Raw genomic sequence first — 22,872 nt, 5'->3', positions numbered from 1 at the left:
GAGGATCGTTTTTCTATAGCACGCTTGGCTTATGTAGACTTTTCTACAATTACAACAAAGTAAAAGTGTAAAAATGAATCTTTGGCTATTTAGACGGCTTCGGGGGTATCCTTGGTATTCGATTATATGTAAACATAAATGTGTATAAATATATAAGAAAAGAGAGAGATAAAGAAAGGTTTGGGCTCGCTTACTATGACCAACAATTTGTTTATAATGACGAATCGCACAGAAGTTAATGGTAACCCAGGTATGCAGGGTCGACCAGCTTCGAGCTGTTTGCGTTTGTGTTCAACGGTAAGTCTATATTGACCACCCTGTCACTTGTCCATAATATGTTCTTGAAGTAACTAAATAGTTAGGATGTAATGTCATACGTTAAACCTTCCACTATGTATACCTCTTTGTGAGGCCGCACTTGACAACTCTATAAGGAACGACCATCACACAATCAGTGTACGCATGTTCGCGAATTCAGTCATTCACCGTTCTAGATATAAAAAGACCCGAGTAGGCTAAAAAATACCGAACGCCGAGACGTATAGAGAGACACAGAAAGATAGCGCCATAAACCTTTACATGGGATGTGTATTGTGTGTAATCTGTCGTATTGCAGAGTCAAATGTACTATGGAGACGCTTAAAATAGCATTGAGCACACTGGCTTTATTTTTGGTAAAAGTGAGAATCTAGAAAGCGTCAAAAAGAAGTGAAGTGTTTATAATACGTTGAAATATAAGTAATTTGGTTTTTTTTTTTCTGTTATATAACAAAAAAAAAGTAACAGAGTGTCTGATAATGTATGAATTTATTATGCGTTTGCCATCACTTTTATTCGTCTGTCAACAAATTGGATTATTCCTTCCTGGTAAATTTCCTGGTCTAGTATTAAAGGACTCGTCTAGTTAGGCTTTGTGACCCTCCCACCTTTCAAGTGACTGATAAAATCATAATGTGTAAGAGTGACATTTGGAGGGTATGTTGAATACGAGCGCACCCCCTACCCTTGCAACTCTTGCGAAGCGGTTTGCGCAACGTTCACCATATGCGGCCTAGCGTGCCATTATCCTAAGATAAATTTGCCCCGTCTTTCGGGCCTTTTCTGTTGGATAGTCTCGTTCACCCAACGCGACATGACCCTAACCAGAAAATTGTTGATCGGCTCATTCTTGTAAGTATTTCCCAATGCCTAGGACCCACCGAGTGCCCCCAAACCCAAATCGCCGGCTTAATTTTGGGTTTTGGTGGATTTCCTCGAACTAACTGAATCAGACGTAAAATCCCATTAATAGCATAATACAGTTATGAGGATACCACAGAGGAGAGGAGAGGGGAGGGGAGGAGGCACCGGCATGCCGATACAATAGTGTATAAAAGTAAAGAAATAATATAAACTTGGAAAAAGTCTGTTAGGAATAAACAGAATGTATTTATGTAACAACTCAACATACGTAACAAGACCTAAAACGCCGCTTAGGTGACACTTTGTAACTAACGAATTCCTTCGGCTTAATTGCTAGGCGCCTATGTTTCATAACAGTTAGACAGTGTTAAAAACGTTATGATCTATACATTCATAGGGAAAATCTTAATGAATGAAGTCATTTCCACGCGAATTTTGCCGGAGGCACCGCGGCTAATGGAGGTTTAGTGGTTTAATGTTTTTCTGGGGAATGCTGTCCTCACCCAAGATAGTTTTTACTGAATTCTGCGGTAACTACTACCAGGCATAACTATAATTATTTTTCTCCTGTGACTTTTAGATTTCACTGTCATCTAATACGTCATTATAATAGCGCCAACATACCACTCACTCGCTGCGATCTGTCAAATAGATTGCCCGCGTCGAAAGTAAGATTACATTCACCGAAGCAGATTTTGATTTACCAATCCTTTACAATACCGTGTCTTTTTCTGTCAAGTCTTCCTTATCAGAACGGCTTTCCCAGAACTTCGGATGCACTTTTCGCAGTGGCAGCGCTATTTCACAAGCCCATCACTTTGTTAAATTCTACCAACGATACAACACAGTAAACCTATAACTGTGCACTTTTTCTATTGGCCTAATACGCTTAGAGGCTAACATTCACACAGTTGTTCAAATAAAGCTGCAGGACAGATAAAGATTCTGCCCCATAAACGGACGCCCCTTGCTATCGATTAAGCCTTCCTCAAAGACAACGAGGGTTCTCATGCGTTACCGAACACGTCTCTGTTTCCAATCGCAGTAGTGGTTCGCAGGGCATCTATTAATAATGATAAAGTACGTTTGCTTTCCGAAAAACGCCACCGTTAAAAAGTTGATAGATGCTCGTACATCTATCAAAACATGGCCTAACTAAGTTAACTGTTGACTATTCGTATTGACCTCCGAACAGCGTGCCTGAGGACGCAAAACCAAAAGGCACCACTGAGCTTATCCGGCAAAACAGCGCATTTCACACAATGCTACTTCAACTCACTATGAAAGTAAGGATAGGAAGTTCTACACTATGCAAGTGTGCTTCATGCGTATTGGTAATATTGTTTAGATAAAAAGAAATACTTCTTCCAAGTAGTCCTGAGTAACGTAGTCTGATTACGTAATTCATTCAAACATTTGCAAATTTCATAGTATGTCATTGTGCCGCTATGCGAAACATTATTTTTTTGACGATGCTTGACTTGTGTTTGGTGCATCTATTAATTTGGAGCCATAGAAATTCGAGTGAAATATACTATGAAATCCTGAGGAAAAATGCGTTGGTCCTGTCTCGGAAAGTTGAGCGGATCGGTGCTTCCGGTAACTGCCTAGTGCTTCTTGCCGTACCATATTCTAACAGAACGACAACATGGAAATTGTTTAGTGGTAGGGATAGAGATATACAACGACTTCTTCAATAAGATTTGAAAGTTTTTCTTTGAAGGTTAATCGAGTGGAGGCATCGCGTTGAGTTTGGCGTATTTCTCAACAGAAATGAAGTAGTTGATGCATTGTACATGGTCCATCTAAGTAAAGCGGTGCAGTTTTGCCCACACCTTATTATCGCGTTACCTCTGATTTCTCTAGCGAAGATATTACGTTATATCTAGAGGGATTATCGTGTTAACTTTATTGGTTCTCCTCCGACGCAGCAGCTATTAACCAGTTTGTGCCTACAACCCATTTCGACTCATTTTTGGATAGCTAACTATAAAACGTCGTTGTTGTAAGGTTAATTAGGAATGCCCAGCACGAACATCTGTGCAGACCTAGTTTGACACCGGAAAGTCATGGTGGATATTTTACGTGACGTTGTTATTTAACTTCCGTAGGTAAAGTACGTTTTCACTTGTAGTTTGATAATGCTTGCTGTGAATATATGATCCGATTTGCGGCATATGTATGTGAAATATGAATGTATTTGTTATATTTGGCACGTAATTAATAGCATATAACCTAGCAGTCAGATTTCATTACCATGGCTCTTCAGACCTTGCGTTCATTTGACCTCTATACGTTTCGACTTTTACGTCCGATATCGCCGTTAGGCACTCCATTAAACGGTTGGCTGGCTTCCAGCACGAAACGAAATCTATGCTTGGGTTCGTGTCTAGACCACAACGTGTCCCTAATAATAGCGGGTCAATACGTTAGCCATTAGGCTGTCACGGGGACAGGTAGCTCTGACCTGAAGAGTCTGTAGCCTCCTTGGGATGAACGGAGAAACGCAATACCAATAGATATGTTCTTATTTCTGCTAGCGGCAATGTTTAGGTTGATATATCGCTGCTATTCGACTATCCCCGGGACAGAAGCGTCAGCGGCGTACTTCGACATTGAACGCGACGCGGTAGTCTTGCCGACGACGTCCCTGTACATCAAGCGGCTCGGAAAGAACAAAACCGCTTCAATGTCGGTAAATGCGTCCTTTCGTCAAGGAGAGATTTTCAGGATTATATATATACACATATTTTTTTTGTCTAGTCTAGATTTGCTTAAACATTATTATTATCTGCAAGCGACTGATATATTCCGTGTGGCGTTTGCGAAAAGACAAAGGAGGCTAATATGGAAGTTGAACTTTCAGACGATTGATACCACTCAACGAGCCCAACGAAACAAATAGACCGGAAGGCATTATTGAGCGCATGACGAAGCAGTAATGTAAAACCGGTAAATATGTATCATGTAAAATTATGTTTATTAACAATATGCTGTAAGACAGACCATACAGCTTGTAATAAGAAGGGCTTGAATGGAACATTTTAAAGGGAAGCTGTTTTTTTTCAAGGCTGTTTTCGCATACACGATAAGAACTGCGATTGGTGTCTCCCTAAAAAACAGAACCATCATATTCGATGGTCGCACGATTACTTTATAATCCCGTACTTGAATGCCCTCATCTCGATCGTAACGTCCATCACATCTTCCAATCAAGTAGAATTTCAATGTCGCTAAACACTAGACATCGCAATAATGAAAGGACAACACTACTCACTTTTCCCCTATTGAACACCTCATCATAATAATAAAATCTCTCGAAAGACTGCTATAGCTATTGAGTCTAAATTGTCGTTGTAATGAGGGAACTTGGTTCTTTGAAGTTGTAGTTTCCTGGACTAGAGAAACAGCTCATTCTGGCGGTACGCCAGCTTATGAAAATCGAATCACTCGGTTCATTATAGTTCGATAACAGTGGGTCTTTTGTCGAAACCCCGATGGCAATAGTCATAAACGGCTAATCTAAATGGCATGGAGAATTATGTTTGATGTTCTTTCGTTTCAGTTTAACTTCGAACACATATTAAAAGATCTCTGACAGATTCCCTACAAAGCAGATTAATTTGTTATCGGACTCAGTATCAGGAAATTTCATTTTAGGCTTAACAGGCCACTTGGGCGATAACGAATGACAATGATTAACTTCATTAATTAATTAATGATTGATTAATGATGACTTCATTTGCCTTCATTCGAAACTTTTGAACTGAACGGACAGAACTTGCGTATACCAGCTAGCTTCGCAATCTGGCGTACCGGTGTAAGGAGGGATCGTTTGTAGCTGCTTAGCCTAACGGTTTTCCCTTAACTGATTTGTCACCACCCGATCCTCCTATGATTAACCAAGTGAGGCAAGGACTTAAGTGACTGTTGCCGTCGGATTTTGAAGTGCAGAAACACTTACTAATAAAGGTTTTAAAAGGATTTAGCATTGAAAGAACATTACTGCCCGTTTAAAAGAATGTCATATTTTTTTTTTATAGAAGGTTCTTTGATTGACTTTTTATTTATTACACCTTAAGTTAAATGAAAATCTCTGTTTATTTAAGACAGTACAAAATGTTGAAATACAAATCTATTTAACCTAGTAATGTGACAATGAAAGCATCACCTGCACCGGTCATTTGGAACCAACCAATGCAACAAATCTACTGTCTTACGCTCAACTACCTCAATGCATATATGCAAAAGGTGGAAATTAACACAAGGAAAAACAGTGAGCGCCCGCAGAGCGCACAACAGAAACTTCGAAGACTTTTAGATACCTAATGGAATATTGCCTATATCACTGATAGGTTGCGATATGGGTTCAGGCAGATTTGTCATCAGCAGCCCTATAAATATTTTCTTACCGCGCTATGTCCGGTTATTTCGCCGATGTTACTTATTCGTTCTGCCTACTTATTGACGAAAGTCTCTTTATTGATTTTAATGCATGCAATCTCCTGGTAGAACCTGCAAATAAACTGTGTCCTACATAATCATATTATACCCACAATCCTGCCTGATAGCATCCAGTCACAAACAAAATTTTTTAAGCCTCATTCATCATTTTGTTATTTAAGTTTAATATCCTTAACCGCTTGGGGCACTTTGCCATCGGCCAGTTCCTTTGCATGAGTTCTATTGATTTATGCTAATGTATAGTGTTAAGGAGGTCAATAAGATCGGCCTCTTTACTCTTATGTAAATCTCACCATTCGCGTAATAATGAGATACATAGTGCTATAATTATGAGTTTTAGATAACGCATAGCAACTATGTGATAACGCCCACAAGTCTTTAAGTAACGCTATTCTACTTTATTGATTGAAAGTGGGTCGGTCACCAGCCTCTATGGCATGTACTAGAAGCTCATACATGTGTAAAATTGCAGCTTAGGTTGCACTCAGATTTTCAATATCAATCTCGATTTTTACCAGGATTTTGTTTGTAATCAGCCTCTTTAGAGTACGGTAAATCAATTTATGGCAAATAACTTACCCAAAAACATGGCAGCTATCGGTTGCTACATAAGCACCCCCATTTTTTGCAATAGCCGATGCCAAGATTTTAAGTTTACTGCAGGAATTTGTTTTATTATGCATTCTTACGCTTGGTAAAAATGGTGAAATTCAAGTTCATCAGGACGGAACACCTGCGCTCAGGATAGAAAGACATGTTTTGTTGAGAGTCTCCTCTGACGGCTGGATTGGACGAGGCGGTTTTATAGAATATTCCGCTTGTTCCTTCGATCTTTTGCTAATGGACTTCTCCTTGCAGGAATACGTTAGAGGAAAAGTCTACGCCAAAAAACCGACTGCACTGAAAAATTTTTTCGCAACTCGCAGTCTTTGCTGTTGTCAGCAGTGTATTAGCTATAACGGTAATCGTTTGGAACACCTACGGTAGGATAACAAGTTACACTTTTCCAGTATTTTATATTCGAATTAAATACAAATTACGTGTGAATAAGAATGCAGGTTGTAACTAATAACAACTATGTATACACTTTGTTTTTAAACGAATGGCTAGGCCATCTTGGCCAGCATATTGTTAATTTTCTAACACTTTTGAATCTTGTTCCATTGGTAGTGTCCACAGAATCAGACCGGCTTGTTTAACTTATACCGAATGCTGTCATGATTATTATGACATTCATTCATTAGGATTCAAAACGGCCAGTTCGGGAAGGATATTAGCTATTAATCAGATCATTTTTTTCTCTCTTATTTCATTATTTAGAGCGTAGCCATAATATAGAGTAGCGTTTTCGCTTTTGCTTTTTCATACGAATGTATCCATTCGAGTATTGGCTCGGCATCAGTAAACGTTCCTATCTCAGCTATTTACCGCAGCTGCAATGATTAAGTTGCTGAAATCTTTTCGGCAGGAAATTTTAGACATGCTGTTGACATTGCCTCACCCTGCATGCTTGAAATCCACGCTCTTTCCCTCCCGTTTTAGAATTGCTTATAAAATTCGAATCGCTTCAGGCTAAAAAATTCGCAAAAAAAAAAGAGCCGACGACACCGTGTTAGCCAGCTGTTAACAAAGTGTCCCAGTTAACGCTGCGGGGGGTTCGCTGAGTCTCGCAGTAGAGCAAATGTCCGCCCCTTGGCGACCTTGACAGCTTTTGATGGTCACACAAATCCTAGTGCTATGCTACACAAAAAACCTATAGTGGCTCATCGATAGCTAGATGCCAATAGCGAGTCGGAAGACAAGGACACGCCCTCCATAGCCTAGCGAGATTTCGGCCTTGTCAAGCTGGCTATTATCCGCACGTACTTAGGATGTGTGTGGTAACACGATGCTTCGATAGGACGTCATTCATAGATCAATAATTTGTCCCCGATGATCTTCACAACGACGGTTCTGAATGTTAGCCAGATTGCTAATAATTCTCATATGATCACACTACAACCGAGTTTAACGTACAGATATCTTGAGATAATGCGAGCCCAAAAAATATATGTGTGCTTAAAACTATAGGAAAATCTTAAGCCAATTATCTAAACTGAGAAAAGGTTAGTTTTGAATACAAAGAACAGGTAAAATAGTTCCACAGAAATGAAATTATACATAAATATAAAAGGCGAAAAGAGAGTTGAAAGACATTGATGACAGCTGAAACGTTGTCAAGCCAAGTGAATGGTAAAAAAAAATTTCCAGCGAACAGTAACGAGTATCCTTACCAACGACGCCCCACAAGGAACGAGCCGTAAGGGCAAGCTCTGCAAGGAAAATGAATTTGTAGGAAACTGAATATTAGGTTGGCAAAAACGTGAGATTAGCGAGACCCATCCCACCTGCAAACAAAAATGGAACAAGTAACTTTTAAATCGTTAATATTTGTACCTAAATCATTACGGTTTCATTGAAAATGTCGGCTTATTTAAATAAGGATTTTTTTGAAGGGGCTAAAACCTTTCAAAACTATATATATATATATATATATAGCTCTGGCTGCGTTGCGAAACTTCGGAAGGATCGATATGATGATATTTCCCCTTATATTATGCGCCGCTTGGATTATATAAAAAATAAATGTCAAAAGTAAATTGAAACCGCTTTTATGTAGTACGTTGCCAATATGGCGGTGAATTGATCGTCTGAAATCTAGTATACTAAAAAGCATATAAGTAAGCTGCACTACATCTTTCCTACTTCGACAATGAGGTTTACCAAGTCAATTCGGAAATACAGGATGATCACCGTATTTGATGACCGCAGCCGTCTCGTTTTCTTGCGTATCTCAGTGGGAAAGTGTGACGAACTCTATAAGCATTTTCGCTTGTACACAGAATTGGTTGTCCTATTGAAAGATGCTAGGCTTAAAAAGGGGCGGTTCGCTTTATAGTAATTAACCACAAAATGGAGGTACTGAAATCGAAATAGGTAGAGATAATATATACGCGATTATTTTATTAATTTATTTATTAATTTTTCGTACGATTTGTTCGTACGAACCTTAGTACGATTTGCTTCGAATTTCTAGTACAACATTATGTTTACGATACACAGTGGAAAATGTCCACGGTCGCATTTTTTCTGTGACCAGTCAGCTTCATGCTATGAATTCGCTATGTGACCTCAGTAGAGCTTTCTGCTTTACTCTAAATTAGCTACTTCAATCTTTTTCCAGAAGTCTGGCCGTTTTAGGTATTAGTATCGTGAAGATAACAGTTAATCATTTTGCAATGTTTATTGATCGGGCAGGAAAAGCGTGAGGGCTTTCGACAGGTTCAGCCAGCAGCGCCAAACTTCCACACAACATCATTAATATCTGCCTCTCTAAATTACATGCATGGTAAATGTGATGGTAAATATGACAGCGACCGCATCACGACCTTCGGTCTTCGCTTGATACAAGCAATTCTACTTGATCAATCACTGTCACAATATAAATGAATAGATAGTATTTTATATATTTGATCATGCACATAGGTTTAAATGACACATAATTATGTGCAGCTATACACAGATATATATTTGATCATGAATAACTTAAGGCGCCCAGTTGGCTAAAGTTTGGGCTGGCGCCATTTCTTAGCTGGCCTTTAATGACATAACCCAAGATGAAAATATACATGTATATAGATGTTCTTACCACACAATAAACTCTCGAGGCAGCGTTCGTAAACGCAGCTTTTTACCACTGAACAGTGGTCCCAAGCGGTTTTCTTGAAAAAGTCACAGGAATCATAGAGGAACTAGTCAGCGCACCGAAGGAATTGTCGAAATGTTGATCGTGCTGATCACGTCCAGATGATCGTACAAGCTAAGCTAGAAATCTCTCGCTGTGCACAGTCTTATCGTCACCAGAGTTGACACCGGCAAAACACTAACTGGTCAAAATATGTCCTATCTACAGTTATAAAAAAAGAAGAAAAAACAGATCTCTATTGCACATACGGAACTGTAGCAATATCACCTGGATCTTCGAAGATGTATAATTTACTTTTACTATCTTAGACAATATGACTGTTGGCCTAAAGTATCGTTACCCTTTATTATATAGCGCGTTTGTTTTAGCTACGGCGTCGATATTATGCGTCATTGAGAGGCAAGTCGTGCAACGGATCATGGATAAAATATCATTATTTAGTCATGTAATAGAACAAATGATTAAAACTATTGCTGAATAACTATACAGTATTTTTGGCAGGCAACGAACACCACACTAACAATATATAACATATAATGTATATAAAAAAAAAAATGATGTTATGCGAAATGTATGTTTTATAAAATAATACTGCAAGTTAATTATCAAGACCGTTTAGTAAAATGCTAGCATAGCTCTAATCCTTTTTGATAGCATGCACATACCAAATATTTCTAATGACCGCGCTAATAAATGATAATTATTTATATAACAATAATAATAAATAAACAGGATATTTGTAATTCTCCTAAAACTATCGTACAGAGCTTCACGCTGATTTGTCGAAAAACTCCAAGTAAGAAACAAAGCCATGATATGCTTTTTCTTGATCTTACTTATACAGGAAATAAAATAATAACATATACTTATTGTTAAATAAATTATACATAGTAAATACGAAACATCATAATATGTGATCATAATCGCAGAAGCATGATAACGATATAATTTTTTGCTAAGAAACGAGTGGTTACACAATATGTGCCATTAATTAGCTATTCCGTCGTAAAGAAATAACACATAAAATTGCCACTGAAGATTATGCATATGATCCATAGTAATCAAAAGAAGCATACATAAGTAAGATATTTGTCTACGGCTGCCGGCAGTCCTTTAATGTTATTTTTATATGAAACGCTTACATTCCCATCGCGTCACGAAATTCAAGTTGATTTTTGACTGAAGTATTAGAGCTAAGGTGTTAGCTTTGCGAACTAATCAAGTTACAGTGCTCAACTTTTAACAAAAGTATTTGTGCCGACTATGTAGGCACCACCAAGGCTTTTTACACTGGGTCATTTTTTGGACGCTTTTTATCCCAGCCAGCTTCACTGGCTAATACGATTTTTTGATACGGCTTCCGTTACCGAAATCTGTGCTGAAAAAAACTATGATATGATTTAGAACTATAAAGAGAAACGATCTCTCTCTAATTGAAATATATCTGAAAATGAGGAAAAATGAAACAAAGTTGCCTACCCTTCGTAACCTATCGCCACTGTGCGCGACACCGAAGTAAATTACTTCCAGGGATCCACAAATTTGAAAACAACTTTAGTATCTGTTGCAGTAAGCTACAGGTAACAACCGTCAGATTTTGGGTCAGTGTGGCTGACATGGGGACTACTACGTATCCCGAATGTTATACATATTTAATTCCTAGCACACATGTTCTTAAAAGTCTAAATCGTACGTCTATGAGAGATAGTTAATTTTTACACATACCTGAACTTTTTGCGCCTCTACGACCGGCACAATACCGTTAGGCGTTGTATGTGCGTGCATCCTATTTGTACGTGTTTCTTTAAACACATACAAATTGAATCGATTATACGTTTTGGGGTTAAGATGTGTATAGACTTAATGGTCGACTTTTGTCATCGAAATCTTTACCTTTTCGTTCAAGGTCGCCGGGTCCCAATCCAGCTTGTTTTGTTTCTTCTAAGGGAACAAACGCTAAAATATGACGACCTTTCAACAACAGTAACAGCTAAGCAGCACCAAGTAGACATTAAATATATTCATAAGAAGTTCAATGGTGGGTTGTTACATGCCAATCGCGGTAGACACTTTGAAAACTTTCTTATTCTACAAAAAAAAAACACAAGCATACAAATCAATAGCAAAGTATAATAATGCCACATATTGAGCCGTTCGATTTTATTTCATTTATTAGTTTCATATGTCTTCTTCTATATTCTATAATGCAAGGGCTATGCTTTATACGTATTCGTCCTGGCTTAACATTGCACGTCCTACGCAAGTGTGTATAGCTACATAAGAGCTATATAATTTCAAAAAATTGTTAGAGTAGCTAGATGTTCAGATTCAACTAAACTACACCTAACTAGCTAATATTCAATATTTTTTAAATTGTAATTTATTTTTGCAAAGTGTTTCGAGCGTTTTTGTGCAGATCCATCGGAAAAAATATTTTTTTACCACAGAAAACTATTATGTTTTCTCATTTATTTAGCATTTAGGATTCTTTTTTTGAGACTGGAAAGTATTGGGCAATTGTATGTGTGGAAAAACTATGGCAGGTCTCAATGTCAATTGTCCCTAGCACCAAGTTACCGGCACATTTCTAACAGTAGGTGATGCCTGAACGAAATTGAGCCTGAGTTCGTAAATCATGTATAATACCAATATGTCAATATCTGTTACGTTTTAAGGCCCAAAACGGAATTCTACGAAGAGAAAATGGTATGCTATTCACAGCGATAGTACACGTCCAAAATATGAGAGACCGCTCATTTATTTAACAGGCAGTCGAGGATAGTACTTACAAACCAAATGTTCCTTTGTTAGTAGCATTAAAAATAATGTAGAGTATCCATAGCTTCATGGGCTAAACTATAAAAGGGTTAGGCGTAATAATTCACTGCATTGCAGTGTAATAGAGAAAATACATCGATTTCGAGTAATCTATAAATTAAATAAAAGCCGACCGTGTTGACGAGCATTATTCTAGATCGTTACTTCTCTCTGCCGTAGCGTAACAACAGTTCAGCCTGTATCAACTTCACTACAGTGTCTCGAAGCCTATGAAGAATGAAAGCCGTTCTTTAGTTGCTGAAGGTAAACATCCGAAGTCACAAATTTTCATGCCTTCGATAGATACTTGTCATGGTCATGAAGCCCTAACACTTTAGGTTTCTGCAAAAGTATCAAATGGCTTTCGGAGCCTTATCAGACGAATCGACATAGTATATATACGCATTTTTAATCAGTGTCTCAAAAAATAATTTTGTGTATATGGCCGACTTCAGCTGTAACAAATCTGAACGCAATAAGAGACTGACCTTTGTGCGAGGGGTTTTTTCCCCCCTGTTGGTAGGCGCTCGATGCCGAGGAAGGCATCGTAATAAACACAATCAAAGCGACACAATGTCAACATTATTCATTAGCCTGATACGTCGCACGCAATAGGCTCTTTTCTGGACCAAGCTAGTAATAAGCTATTTATTGAGCCATTCAGAAAGAGGTCGATATGAGCAGTTTTGCTAACTGTCCTAGAGGCAACCATGTGCTGCATTTTGTTTAGTAGCTACTAGAATAGCTATTGGACCACCGAAATCGAAAACTATTTGCAAACGTATTGCCAATACGTCTTGCCATATATTGTTATGTACAGGGCTATATAAGCGAAATAGCTTGAAGCGAAGAACACTTGAAAATACCAAAATTTGGCGCGGTATTGGGCTGATAGTTGAGTGTATATATATATATATATATATATACATATTATTGATACTTAGCTTTGTTTGATTGCCGATCTTTTTAAACTTTAGCCGATTAAGTCTACAAAAACATATGAACAAAAAAAAAAAATGAAACAAACAAGCAAATCCATCGTTCTCAACCGCATTAAGGTCTTTTGGTTATTCTGTATTGAACAATGCTTTACTTACCTAAAGGATTTCAATCGAGCACCGAGTCCGCTAATTGTTGAACCGACAGACCGCACTGTAATGTAATGTGGCCGTTCCGGCTGGATAAGTCGATGAAACATTGCGCATGCATAACTTTTTTCTCGAAATGTTAATTTAACTTGCATCTTACCATTATACAAATACAGAATGTCAATCTGGGAACATACACGGCTGGTCAGCCTGGTACTTAACAAATGAAATTAGTATTATTATGTACCTTCATGTGCAGTAGCTGATATGTGTGAGTGTACATTGGCCTCCTTAATCCGCAACGTTTCCAAGTCTGATTGGCACGCGTTCAGCCTACAAACGCTGTGTAGGATCTGCTTATTTGTAGCCACGATACGTGCTTTATCATAGGAAAGGTACGATTTGCTGGTAAGTCAACTGAAACATGCAGAGAATTTTTCACATCTAAATAGCTTGGAAATGCGTTCACGTAGTAAGCTTGTTGTCAGTAACCTCACGTACCTCGGTTAGTTATGTACATCCTATTGAAGGCTAACACGATATGACAAGTGTAGCATGTGTATTTATGACGGGCAAATGTAACGCGACAATATCCGGCTGCATTCGATAGGCAGAACGAGTACGAGAGCGCCGGAAGATATTGACAACAATAACGAAGGAGCTGTGCAGCATACAGGGAATTTGCTAAAATAACAGAGTTGTTCATCAGATGCTGTTATCGACGGTAGAAAAAAAAAAACTGGCAACAATAACAGAAGCGGTTTTCGTCTTCACAAAAGCTAAGCCGGACATAAATGGGATGTAGGTCAGAGAGATGTCAGTCTTGCGGTAAGTACACAAAGCTAGTTTTAATCGCAAACGGAGCCGTAGTACGCTCAAAAATTTACTGTCATGTATCATACTCACTCCAAATCAGCGGCTAACGTAGCATAGCTTTTATGATCTCTTATATAATCATATGAACTTTCAGGTTGTGCAGTTGAAGGTTGCTTTTAGTATATACGGGTCATAAGATGAGAACGAAATCTTTGCACCTCCTGAAATTGACACAGGACTCTACGCATTCTTGGGTTCGCATCTACTTTACATGGTCTATTTTCACTTCTTATATGCATATTTATATTCTTCGATGACTATATTCTATATTAGCCTAGTCCCAGAGGCTTCATGCACGGGTCATGGATCATGTCCTTTTCTAAGCTGCGCACTCCCCTGAAACAAATCAGAATCACTGAGCTTGGTTGGCGCGTCTTTAAAGTGCCTTGTGATATACAACTATAAGGATTTACTCAGGCGCGGTTTGTTGGGAGATTCAAACACACGATCAGTTCAGATATTAGGTAAGCTCGGTTAATTTCGATTTTTAAAGCCGCAAACCCTAATTGGGTTGTGAAAAATGCGTAAATGGGCATAAACTTCTTACATCATAGGTTCACATCCTAGTCTCCTAGTCCTTCTATACGAACAAGTCTAAGTCTGATTCCGAGGTCTGCTGTGGAGACAAAAGTAGGCAAAACGAGATCGCAAGTAAACGACTCAAATCTGCAATTGCATAAATTAAACTTTATTTTCTACATGTTTTTCAAGCTTGATTTTTCTGCATGACTGCATTTTCGGCGTGCCAGTCTTTCGTGTATCTATCTTGCTCTTCAATCTGCTGAATAGAGAACTTTCTTTGTAGAGCGCGTTGCTGACCTACCCTACATCCGCATCTGAATAAACTCATTTGTTTTCAAATTTTAATGTCCCGTTTTTTGCTCACGTTAATGTTAAAAACGTCATCGATAAGTCTCATAAAGCGTGCAGCTACTAGCCGGACGTGTAATGAGCCTATCACGCAAAAGTTTATTTATATAAAGGCCAACATTAGAATGAAGAGCTCACCTCATAAACAAACCCTTTCGGCGAGCATAGCTACTATTAGTACTACGATGTACTTAACAGGAGAAACAGTTAGGTATGATGATCTAACTAGTTTTTGAAGGAACCACACACGTCCACCTGTATCTAAACTAGGTAAAAGTAAAAGCTACAAGGAACCACATCAGTTCTTACAGCTGGCGTTGTCCAGAGTATACAATTTATGTGGACCTAACATTGTCTGTGAACGAATGTGCCGGTAGGCTTAGCTTTTATTTTAGCCATTCGATTCGCGTTTGCTACTGAGCCTTTTGGCTGGAACAACATTAGTCAACGCTTTCAATCAATTTCTGGCAGTGCTTTAATGTCTAACGGGTAACGGCCCTCATCTCGACGCGCAGATCCCCTCGCAACTTCCTTTTTACTTCCTGTACACCAACAGATTGAGCTCTATGTATACACACGAATATCGGTCTTCGTTACGATACAACGGGCAGTAGACCGAACGCTGCAAGGGTTCTAACGTGGCAGTTAGCTGGCCTTCGCCCTGTGAGCTATACAATCATGTCTTAGCCTGCAGCAACCGCTTCTGAGGTAGACACGCATAGTATCGTAATCGGTTGGGTTTTTGAATAATTATGTCTTTCGCTTATGAATATTTTATACCAAGCTGTTTATACGAACAAGAAAAAGGAGAGAAGGATTAGTTTTAGAAACAGTTTACCGACTATTTTATTCTATTATACATCTCTTGCGTAGTTTCTGGCATATAGGGTCTTCGGACTATGGTGGCATTTTTGTAACAAGTTAGGTCTCAGTCGTTAGTGGGAGAAGTTTACCAAAACTTAATATTGCTTATGCTATTTTTCGCCGGGTCTAAAAGGCTTCTGAGAAAAGGCCACATAGTGTAAGTTTAGTGCCTAACGGGACGCAAAATGATACTAGCCGTGCCTATAAACAATCCAATGATCGTTATAGGTAAATTGATCCTGGGCTATTATGCAGTCATTATGATATTTACAAGGACATCGTGGACTTATTATTAGAGAGCCTGATCTACTTGATTATGCTCACACCTATAAAACACCTTAATATGCCCAAACGTTTAATCAGAAGTAACCTACTAATTTTGCCTCGTTTTGTCTAAGACGCTCGAAGTTATTTTCCCAAATAATCCATTCGTAGGGTTCAAATGTGCCTAGTCAACGAGGCCGCCTATTTTTAAGCTGTTGATTGACTTTTTTCATAATAGATGCCACGAAATTACACACCCAAATGACTTGTTAAATTATATGTGTAACAATTACTACTATTATTAAATACTTGTAGTATATTTACGGTCAATTCGTGTGTAATTTCTCTGGATGAACCAAGCTGCTAGAAGCGGGCGGAAAAAGAGTTTTTTAAAACAAGAACTTTTGGGGCCCCTTTCCGCTTGAAAATCGAAAAAAGTTGCTGCTCCATACGAAAAAATATTCTGCGAAGAAAGAACGTGAAAACATTAATGTCGTGGTAACAAAAGTTTAGCCACACTTACGATTGTAGGGGCACACGTACAGACTCATCGTCATTTTATCATACACCAGTATGCTACAAAAAGCACACCCGTTTTACAAGTTCAATTAATCACTTTTCTGTGAACATGTGATTGGAAGGCCCATCAAGAGTTGAGAATATGGATTCAGGTAGGAAAATGGACATTTAAACCGGCCCACTAAAAATATCATGCCCAATCGAGAAGCGAATATGAGCAGGTAGCTCTCTTTCGATACTCATTAAAATAAACTGAGCAGAAATATTCCTCAACTTGTTTTAAAACTAGTATATGTCACGAAACTGTAGGCCAAGATAAGAATCACGTTTAGCACTTCAAAATCTAAACACGCATTTACGTCGGTAGGACAGTGTATATTGCGCTAGTTGTCGAAACTTTACGCAAGTCCTACCGTATTCAATAATGTGGTCGTCTTTCCATCTTTAATCCGTTCACCGCATAAGCTTTTCTCGATACGCACAGATGATGATTTTGGTTTCTATGCAATCAGTCAGTGTCTTGATGAGAACAGACAGCCATCCCGCTCTTTAATTCATCTAGATAATAGAAATGATCCGCTGTTAGAGGTAGTTCATCGACGGCCGCGCTAGCAACTTGTGTTACTTTATAAAAAAAATGTTATTCTCTAGTAACGGAATATGTCGATCGTATCGGCTTTTGTACTATACCGCGGTGATATAGATTACCTTGCCAATAAATCGTTTCTGTTTATTGCTGCCGTTTGACTACGTATATCAGCTAAAAAATAAGAAAGAAAACTCCTAACATCGATTTTGTACCTGTGTACTTAAGTTACAAGGGAAGCAGCCTGTGATATACACGCTCCGCGTAAAGTTTAGCGTCTAAGACTAAGGGATAATGACTTGACTCACAATCGTTTTTCCTTAAAGGTGGATCTCGGAAATTCTCGTCTGACTCAGAAGATCGAGTCGGCCGCATCCTTTAGGTCAAAAAAATACTATCGCTAGGCTTAGCACGCTATCTTTGTACTTTCAATTAGAAAACCTCAATTTTTATTCGAAAACAACATATCCGTGTGGATTCGGCAGCTTTTTGACTTCGAATCGCCGAAAATGCAGCTTGCCGCCTCGGGACAGTTTATCACAACCCGAAATAGAGTGCCGTAGTCTCAATGGAAATATGGCTCGCAGAGCTACGAAAAAGTTTTCTAACGGTATAAAGCAATTAAACGCCAGCGATGAAAAGTGAATCAGTTTACGTTATGTGGGGCTATATCCGACGCTCTGTCCAATTAGCGCAGAAGCTTCCTAGTGGTCCCAGTCGTGGATAAAAGTGCTACTCTTATCCGTATTAAAAAAACAATGAAAAAATTGCAAAGATTAGTAATACACAGAAATGGCAAAAATTCATTTTAGCGGCCAACTTACCAAGTAAAAAATATCCTTCCAACATATTGTAGAACAGTCAAATTGCATAAACAAGCTCCAGCCACTAGAATAAATGTAGGGAGACACTGGTGTTTATCAAAGACAAAATCAGGCCATTGAAGTAAGTGTATTAAACATGATAATCTGTTAGGGTTTTCCTTTAGGTTTGGTCGTTCTAGGCTTTATACAGTCGATTAAATTTGCAAATTTTACTGCTAAATTTTGCTGTTATAATGCTTTCCAATCTACGAGCCTTACATAAGCAATCTTTCCTAATTGCGAACGGGAACAGCTATTAATTAGCAATCTTAAATATGTTTTTTTATCACAATTTAAATATGGACCTCGAACGTATTTTGGGAAATCATTTCGTCTAAACACAAAATTGCTAACAAACAATATCATTTCGTAAAACTCGACGTCTTCGTCTGCCATTGAAGTTGATCTAGGAAACTAGGCTCTATACCCAGTGAAGTGCAGTCCTCATTATAGTTCGGTTCCAGAAACTTTAGAAGATCTCGCTCTTTAAGTACCGCACCAGAAGAATGAATGTTTTCAAAAAATACTCTAATTCCAAACTGCTATCATCAGAATAAGAGAATTAGTAATATCGTATTAACAGAAATTGGATTTCGTTCTCTCTTAAAATTATAGCTTGACTTAACACCGAAACGTGCAACAATTAAGATTGATTCTTACAGATAGACCATGAATTAATCTCAAAGCCAGGTTTGAGCGACTACGGTTTTCTGGTAAGAGTTCCACAGTACTATAAATTAGCGTAGTGCAAAAGGGGGGCGGGGCAGCAAAGGTAATTCATCAGGGGCAAAATCCGTAATCTTAATGTTTAGGTAAAAAAAATCTTGGACAAAAATACAGTCGAATTTAATCTGGACCTGGAAGCTTTTTCAGTTCCACCACAACTCGAGTCCGAGTACAAGTGCATGCTGTAATAACATACACCCCTTTATAAGGTGTCAGCGTCAAGGCCACATTTAAAATTGCTCATTTCATGCAATTTACAATAGTTTATGCGAAATAAACACGGTACAGTTATGGATAAAATATCCAACGACGACATACGATACCAGGCGTTCTTATCTCCTCTTCCGAATTCTTTTTCCAACTTCAACAAACAAAAAAACGAAACGGGACTAAATGAAAACATATCCCTAACTCCTAACAAGCTCAAGAATTCACTTCCTTGGTTGTCGTTGAAAATTAATTTCTTGCCTTCACCTTTATAACCAACTTATATCAGCTTATACCAACCTATCTATTGGGGTTTACCCAATAAAAAGCTAGAGTAAAAGAAAGCTTTACGAACCAAGATCTCTAGAAACTATATACGACAAATCGCAATAACCCGTTTACACTTCCCTCACGGTCTAGTGATAACTGAGCGGAACGTTCTTGACACGGCGGGCCTTTATTTCGAACCGGGGACCACAGGAGGTCAAATTCCTTCTAAGCATATCTACATGATTGATTTATGAGCTGAGCGGTCTGTATCACATAGAGTTTTCGAAATATCAAGCATACACTCAGGCCACTACCTGACGTCTATTGTTTTCTTTGAGTTCAATACGTTTGTATAAAGATGCGGGTTAGAACAAGCGAAAGTCGTAAAGTGTAATCAACCATAGAGTAAGACTGATTAAGGCCAATAACCAATAATAAAATCGTTGCTTACACAGATCCTGCTGCTTAGCGCTGTTCAAAAAAAGAAAAATGTGTATGCCATACATTTGTTACACAAATTCGAATTGTTCATTCAATCTGACATTCGGACATTGGGAGCGTTCGTAAGCAGTAATAGCACAAATAGCTTGAAACTGTTGTGACGCCTTTGCGACACACAGAGTAAAATGATATAGTCTTGATTTATACGTGTTTGATAGCTTAAAAAAATAGTATGGGGATATAAGGCTTCTTAATTCAAGAAAAAAAAGGTTATGCCCTACTAGTCTATACAATATGCGTCAAAACATGATTCGGATCGGTTAAATTGTGCAGTTAATGCGTTGCGCGGCTACGACAGTAAGGGACACTCAAAGTGAGCATCGGTGGACCAGATATAAACGAGAAGGTGAATTTAACGGAAAATAATAAAATCAGATACTTAAAAATGAGGTCTCATATCCCTATGCGAAATTTACACATCATCCCCTCGTTAAAAAATAATGATTAGATACGAGACAATTTTTAAGCTTACCCGTCGAAAGCCTTGGAACTAATTATCTTATCTTGGTTTGTTGTCAGCTTGGGCAAACGACGCGCTAAGCCGGTTGCGACCCAAACAATTTCCAGTCCAATCAACGGGAGTGACCTTAATCGATCGATTGGCAGGCTCGCTATGTCACCGTGTTTTTGTGTTCACGCATTACCGTCGCGTACGTCACTGCATGCAAGTTTAATACGACCATTGCACGTGTTGCACGCAAGATGTATCTTCAAAAACCAGCTGACACAACTTCCGATGCGTTAGAACGTTTAAGGGTAAGGTTACGAAGAATGGACGCAGCGAAGAAACAATCGTATTCCTCGCTTCTATATTACATGCTTACATTACCCGGCAATATTACATGACATGATATGTCCCTTATCAATAAAATGTCTTGCTGGTTGGCACTACCGAAATAACTTTTGGAATATAACGACACAGAGCTCCCACTCTCTATCTTGAATCGTGTAATATTACTGATGCATATTATCTATACCCCTAGCAGGCAATGTACGTTTCTTATGCGATAGGTCAACCCGCTTTGGTTTCAAAATATCACGCTTTATCATTTACTTATCGAGAGTTTTTTTAACGACGATCTTCTTGTGTGCCTCCTAGCATGGATTATGCCCATGTTTCTCCAAGCACATGCGGAAGCAAGCTATGACACTGAGTAGAAGGGTATTCTCTGAAAGCTTAATCGCTTATCAGAAGTTTGATGTTTTGTTCCCAGTGGATAAGTTTTTAGCTCTTCAGGGCCAGGCTTGTTTGAAGATGAATTTTTCATTCGTCGGAGCAATGTCTGCTTCTTTGGGCAAGCGTTCTCTGAAGGTTCTGAGATGCACTTAGTGAGAAAATAAAAAGACTTTTCAATCGACGTTTCATTAGAGGTATGAGTTTCTGTACACCTGTAGGTTTCTGTAAGCTGTGGATTATAGGTATCTGAAGTGGCTTTAGATATCAGCCTTAGCTAAAGGTATCGTTAATGGTATCCACCTAAAATATTATAATAGAAGCATCAAAACATGTAACTAGGCGTTCAGCGCTATAAGCCTAGGCAAGCTATGAAAGGTAGCGAAACAGAAAGTAGCGTTTATGTATTATAAAAAAATCGTTTGCTAATTTATCTGAATAACTTCCGTTGCTATAACGTAGCAAGGTCACTTTTCTGAAAGTAACTAAACATATTTACCGATTACACCGTTTGAGATCAAGATTTGTGGGAGGTCCGCGTGTATGAGGGAAAAATTTTTTCGAAGCTTTGCATCATTGATCCCAAGGTTGAGGCGTGTAACTCAATGAAGTACGCAAGGGACAAAACTTTCCACTCTATCCATACCAACACGACAAAATAGGCTGGCAAAATACGTGTGAATTGTGCATGTCATTGAAGATGGAGTACGCTATAGCATTGTCAGTAGCGAAGCGTCTAAGCGTACGGACTATTTAACAGACCGAGTCATCTACTTACCAAAATTAGAATCATGGTCTCCCTCTGTTGATTAACAGTTATATATAGCGTTAATTACTCCTGGGTTTGGCTAGATCAGGAAGAAAGTATTCTGTAACTGTTTCAACATTGCCCCTGCACCCGCAATCCGATAAGTGAAACGTTTGCCGTCATCAATCGAATTGGTTCAGTCGTTTCTTATAGAACTTATAGAAGCATTTCAATACCACGCATATAGAAAAATAAACTCTATATATACCTTGTTTATTCGCTCTATAGTATTAACACTTGTTACACATTTTTACTAACATAAAAGGTTTTTAGATAAAGACATCTGTAACTCTCATTGATGAAACTGGTGCTATCGTGGGCAAAAAACAGAGGAAAAACAAGTCTAGAAAGATAAAGTGTACATATTATGTCAGTTTATACAACTGTCGGCGCATTGATTGAATCAGATAATATGTTACGGCAAAGTTCATATATATATTTTCTAGCTTTTTTTTTTTGCCGTGTGTATCCAGATATATAGGGGCAAGTAAAAAAGATTTTCATGTTTAGAGTTTTCAAAAACTATCTTTAAGGTTTACATTGCATATGCTAACTGGTGGTATTACCGATTCACCAGGCTATATTTCTCTAATGACACTAAAATGAATCAAACAAATACAAATACTATTCATCACCTATTATTGTTAGTCAGTGGACATGTATTAATAAATAAACTTTATAGTCGTTATTTTAGCTACGGATTTTGCAGCAGATTAAAAAAACTCTGAATATTCTTCCCCTTTATGCGCCGCCTTTACGGAGATTGATCTTGACAAGTCGATAGCCCCAGTAAAACACAGCAGTATCGTTCCAAAGAAATTAGGATAACATTTCTGACGCTGCAAGGTAGTTTGACAATCTTAATTCAGGCTAATTATTGTGACCTGTATCCTAAACGAACTTCAACGTATTTTATTTATAAAGCTATTGATATTTTGATATGGTACAGAACTGCAGACAAGCAAAGCTAGGACGAAATGAATCATCCCTCGGTACTCTCTTTAGCAGCATGCACCTCGTAGCCGAAGTCAAAGTTAAATATCCCGAC

At 38.4% G+C, this 22,872-nt stretch overlaps 1 long non-coding RNA gene across 2 annotated transcripts; it reads right to left on the bottom strand.

The window, feature by feature from the left end:
- Positions 1-11,521: 11,521 nt before the first annotated feature.
- Positions 11,522-20,425, bottom strand: LOC111269784 (uncharacterized). Of its 2 annotated transcripts, XR_002685930.2 has the most exons (4): positions 20,315-20,425; positions 17,103-17,247; positions 13,544-13,713; positions 11,522-13,360 (listed from the first exon to the last, which is right to left on the bottom strand). It is a non-coding gene; the product is annotated as an uncharacterized LOC111269784 (long non-coding RNA). The 2 variants fall into 2 exon arrangements; XR_002685931.2 differs by lacking the exon at positions 17,103-17,247 and having other exon boundaries at positions 20,315-20,406.
- Positions 20,426-22,872: the final 2,447 nt, after the last annotated feature.

The sequence above is a fragment of the Varroa jacobsoni genome, unplaced genomic scaffold (assembly GCF_002532875.2).
Source record: "Varroa jacobsoni isolate VJ856 unplaced genomic scaffold, vjacob_1.0 scaffold_1413, whole genome shotgun sequence".
Lineage (NCBI taxonomy): Eukaryota > Metazoa > Arthropoda > Arachnida > Mesostigmata > Varroidae > Varroa > Varroa jacobsoni.
The sequence above is the reverse complement of the archived record's forward strand: the minus strand, read 5'-3'. Positions and strand labels throughout refer to the sequence as shown.